Here is a 5,571-nt window from a genome sequence, read left to right as displayed (position 1 = left end):
GGTTGGGCTTGGTGTTGGAAAGGTGGAAATAGATCTTTCTTCTACCTTGTGGAGAAGAACTACTCAATTAGGTTGGGCAGGAGACTAAAACCATTTGTGCTGCCCAGGGCAGAGCTCAGAGAGACTATTAAAAGGTAGAAACTGAGAACAAATCTATTACAGAAATGCAATTCGCTTTGGAGAGCAGTGTCTCAGAACCATCCCCACGGAGCAGAGGCAGCTTCTCCCAGTGACCAGGACACAAGTTACACAGCTGCTCGGGCCTTGAGGGGCTAAGGAGAGAAAGTGAGCAGAGGTGAGCGTGTTTATGGAGATCCCAGCGCCCAGTGAACGTGTCCCTGTGCTCACGTGCTGGCAGGCTGCCCAGAAGGAACGGTCCCAGCTGTTGGGGATGGTGGAATTCTGTTTTTGGCTCCTGACGATACTAGGAGCAAAATCCCAGCTCTCCAGTCAGTGAAGCATTTTCCAGGCAAAAGCTCTTGTAAGCGTTCGGTTCAGTGAGCATCGCAAACCAGGAAGGGCTGAAGGAATGGCAGGCAGATACATCCACCCTTTCAAGGAAAAAAGTTAGTTCGGGTGTTTTATGCCTGGTGACAATATGATACTTGCAACTAGAGTCATAGCTACCAACTAAGAATCTCTAAATCATATTTATTATAAAATTCTAGAGCTGAAAGGTACTTTGGAGATTGTCTAGTTTTAGGAAAGAATCAGGAGAGTTTAAGAAACATCAAAATTACACAATTATTTTTGTGGCAAAGCCAGGACGAAAATCCAAATGGCCTGACTGCTAATCCAGGGATCTCTTCATTATACCTAACAGCTTTTGGAGAGTGTATAAGACATCTCTCCCTTGTCGCTGTCTGGTCATCATAGCTCCTGTCCCCCAAGTATCTGAAAAAGGTGTTTCTGAGGATAAATATCTGGAAAGCTTCTGCAAATTTTGTTTAGAAGGTTTTTGTTTGCTGCCAACATCTTTTCTAACATTTTGTGATATTTTCCTAAAAATATTGATTTTTCTAACTGCAAAGATAATAAATAATAATTCAAAAGATATAGAAATAAAAAAATAGATTTCACAATTAATTTCCAACCTCTAGAGAGCCACAATAAAGATTAGGTATACATACTTCCAGATCTTTATATATATGTTAATCTATTATATATCTAGATAATATATATTTATATATATTAGATTATATATTTTTAAAATATATATTACAAATATATGCATATGTGTATAGATAAATATATAATATGATATGCTATAATATATGAGTTGTTGACAATTTAATACAGCAGGATAGGGAAACTCAACCACATTACTAAGCTTTTGCTATTTTAGAAAAAGCATGCTCTTTATTCTTGGTGGATGGGAGACGAGCTGTTGAATATCTAGAGTGAGGTTTCTTACCCAGAGAATGATTAGCCAGGCCATTGTTCACAAAGTCTAGACTCTCTTCACCCCACCCCATTGTACCTTCACCCCTCACTACCCCACTGTTAACATATTTTTTGTTTTTCAAGTCCCAAGGTGAGAATTTAACTGGAATCCTGTGTAATTGGAGAGTAGAAAGGTAGAGGGACCCAATCTTTGGGAGACAGAAGAGGGAGAGTTGGTTTCCAGAAGACAGTTGGAAGGGGGGTGGGTTGCATGTTCCTAAAGGCCGGGAGCTGGTAGGAACTTCGGTAGCGATGGAGTCTCAGTAAAGATATTAGTGCCAAAGCTTCCACATGGGGGGCCAGACATTGCCAGAGGAGTTGCCAACCCATAAATGGATTACGTGGGCAGGAAGACCAAGTGCTTAGAGATAAACCCAACTGCCTGATAACAGGGATTTCATCCCGGTTTATCTTTGACCTCTAGGCCCTAGAGTTCTTTTATGATCCCAAATGGGTGGAAGGAGCTCCTTGAAAAGTGACTTAGGTTAGATTTTTCCAGCAACCCTGGTGGAGGGGACTAAGTCTCATTGAAATGGATTTGGAAAAATAAAGGCATATGATGACTCTTTTACCTATGAGCTGTGGAGCAATTCAAATATGTAACGTGTATGTGACATGATGTGATGTGATATGATTTTATTTACATATCAGGATACCAGTGATGCAAAAATTATTTTCTCCTTTCTGTTTGTGAGGAAGATCAGCCCTGAGGTAACATCTGTCAATCCTCCTCTTTTTGCTGAGGAAGACTGGCCCTGGGCTAACATCCGTGCCCATCTCCCTCCACTTTATGTGGGACTCCACCACAGCATGGCTTGACAAGCAGGGTGTGGGTGCGTGCGCGGGATCCGAACCCCTGGCTGCCGCAGTGGAGCACGCGCGCTTAACCGCTGCGCCACTGGGCCAGCCCAGCACATCTATCTCACACTGAATACAAAAATGTATTCAAGAGACATTAAATACTCAAAAGTAAACAAACAAAATCTCAGAAGAAATTTTAGGAGAATGAACGTATAAGTTGGGGATCAGAGAGACCTTTATATAGTTTAATACCAAAACAAGAAATTTAGAAGTGATAAAAGAAAAGATGGATATATTTGATATGTAAAAATGTAAAAATTTTCATACAGAAAACATACAATTGATAAAGTTAAAATACAAATGCTAGATTAGGGAAAAATTGGCATAGGTATGTCAGATAAGAGGTTAATATCAGTAAAATGCAAATAACTCCAACAAATTAATAAGAAAAAGATAAACGATGCAACATACATAAGAGCAAATAATATGAATAGAAAATTCACAGATGAGCAAATCTGAACGGTGATTAAACCCATAAAAAGACGCTTTATTTCACTAGTTGTCAGGGAAATGTGAATTAAAATAACAATGATATATTCCTTCTCACTCATTAGATAGTTTTTTTTTAAAGGGATACTCTTACACACTGGTATTGGAAATTTAAGTAAAATTTAAACATACACACATATGTTCTTTAACCCAGAAATCCCACTTCTGGGAAATCTATACAATAGAAATACGAGAGCTGTTTCTTCATGGAATAGGGGTAGAGAAAGATTCCTTAAACAAGCAGAGAAAAAGCATGGAACATAAAGGAAAACGTCGATAAATTGGCTATATTAATATGTACTTCTACATGCCAAAAGATGTCCTACACACATTTGAAAGAAAAGTCATAAATTAGCAGAAGATAGCTGCCATTCATATAATGATCAAAAAATCTATATCCAGAAATATTTGTTTTATCTAAATGAAATTGCCAATATTCAATAATTTTTGACCTACACATGGCAATTTCATATGATTCAATCTACCACAAAGAATTCTTCCAAATCAATAAGAAAAAGACAACCAACCTAAGAGAAAAAAATATTGGACAAAGGATATGAATTTACAGATCAGGAAAACCAAATAGCCAGTAAACGTTTGAAAATATACTTAACTCACTGGAAATCTAAGAAATAAAAACTACAATGAGTTTTTGTCTCTTATTACAAGGTGACAAAGATTGAAAAGCATTGGTAAGTGTTACAGCTCTTTTAGGATTTGTCCAGCACATTTTCCAGTGCTCACCAGAAGCCCCCCACCAAAAGCATGGGTAAAAATGTGGGGAAATGAGAATTCTTACACACTATATGAGTGCAAATTGGTACAAATCTGGCAATACCATGTGAAGTTGACGATAAGCACGGTATCTGACCCACCAACCTTACAGCTGGGTATACACACCAGCTAGAACTTGAAGGAGACCTGTATAAGGAGGAGTAATGAAGCACGGTTTATAATAGAGAATAAGTGGAAACAATATGAATCACATTGTATTTTATAAGTAAATATCAGATGAGTAAACTGTGGTAATCTGTCAAAATTAAAGAATTGGTTCTACATGTGTCAATGTGGATAATTCTTAAAAGATACAATGCTGAATAAAAGATAAATTGCAGAAAAATACCTATAGTGTGAGCCTAGTTATAGAAATCTTAAAATTACACAGAACTATATACACATAGTAAAATGTGGATGAGACCAATATATAGCTGATTTAAGATAGTGGTTAGGGAGGGAAAGAAATGGAATGGAAGAGGAATAAAGAAGTCTTTATAATTCTAACCTTATTTAAAAAAAATAAAACCTAAAGTAAATATGGCAAAATTTTAACAATTATTTAAAAAATAATGTTGGGTACTTCAGTGGTTTTTGGATTATCATCTGTTTTTCTCTGTATGTTTGAAATATTTATAACTTAAAAAAAGAAGCAAAAGGTTCAATACGTAAGGTTCCATGAACAGGGATGTTTACTGTAGCATTGTTTATAGAACTGGGACCAAGGCCAGTGCCCACTGATAGGCAGTAGTGGAGGGGACCACGGTACGTCCATACCATGTACTTCACTCATCTGTGGCTTGCAATAGACAGAATTGGGCTTTTGTTTAACTATTAAAAATAAAGTGACATTAATTTAGTATCTCATGCTGAAGTAATGATAAATGGGATCCTATGATACACAGTGTTCTGAAACTGGCTGTGTAACATTTCATCATATAGAAGTAGGTGACCTCATTAGGTGAATGTTTGCCAGCTGGCCTCATCCTGTTTATTAATGATACATTTTCTTCCTTCTGCCCCTCCTACATCTTTAAAGTTTTGATTCGGAGAGTCATTTACCAACCTCCAATTCCTCTATGGTTATAGCTGGAACCTCAGGGTCACATCATTTTGCAGGAGAATAAATTATGACACCAGGGTCTTTGGTTGATTTCTAATTAAACAGAAAGGCCCTTACTAACTCATCAATTTATGTGGGTGGCAGGTGTCAGCTTTGGGATTTCAGCTTTCTTCTTCCTCGTCATCAAGAGAAGTGTCACTCCACCAACTTGTACCTCTATGTCCACAGCACCTGTCTTCAGGAGCTTGGTTAACCTGCCACAGTGCCCCTGTACTCCTGTACTCCTAGGTGATGCCAGGCGGGAGATTAAGTTACAGACATTCTTAAAGCATCTCTGCTGAGTATCCAGGAGATGGAGAAAAAGTAGATAACGTGTGTAGGAGAATACGAATAATAGATAAACAGCTAACAAGGGGCCCGGCATCTCCAGACCCGCCTTTTGGATCTCCATGAACTCAGTTCTATATAAATACAGCCCATGAAGACTATTGCTCTGTCACAGAGGTTACACTATTATTTGAAAGACTCAGTAACATTCACATAGTTTCTAGAAGATATTCTGTTCTAAAACTCTTACTTTGGCTGATATTTTAAGAGCTACCTCTATACTTCGGATGTGTAGTCTACTGATGTTCAACAGCTGAGAAAGGATCACTCATAGCCCACACCACGGCCTTCCCAGGCCCTTGTCATCCAGAAATAAAATTTCATTTCTTAGGAGGAAAATGAAAGTTGGGTTTTTTGTTTTTTTGTTTTTGTAATGTTGAGAGTTTCTTCTCACCACAGCAGACTGGATCAAAATCTCCCAAAGGGGTGCGGAGACAAAGGGAAATGATCTGAAGCTTCCTGGTGAAAGCAGCTCACATTATTCTCCCTTCCTGCTCTTTCCTGTCAACACCTCTGCAGGAGGTGCGCCTGCAGAAAGGCAACTGAGCACACGT

The 5,571-nt window shown here is 38.3% G+C and overlaps 1 non-coding gene across 1 annotated transcript; it reads left to right on the top strand.

Moving 5' to 3' along the window:
* Positions 1 to 3,487: 3,487 nt before the first annotated feature.
* LOC131411637 (U7 small nuclear RNA) lies at positions 3,488 to 3,548 on the top strand. Its single transcript, XR_009221619.1, has one exon. It is a non-coding gene; the product is annotated as a U7 small nuclear RNA (small nuclear RNA).
* Positions 3,549 to 5,571: the final 2,023 nt, after the last annotated feature.

Source organism: Diceros bicornis, chromosome 11, assembly GCF_020826845.1.
Source record: "Diceros bicornis minor isolate mBicDic1 chromosome 11, mDicBic1.mat.cur, whole genome shotgun sequence".
NCBI classification, from domain to species: Eukaryota; Metazoa; Chordata; class Mammalia; order Perissodactyla; family Rhinocerotidae; genus Diceros; species Diceros bicornis.
Note: the sequence above shows the minus strand (reverse complement) of the source record. Positions and strands in the feature narration are given on the sequence as shown.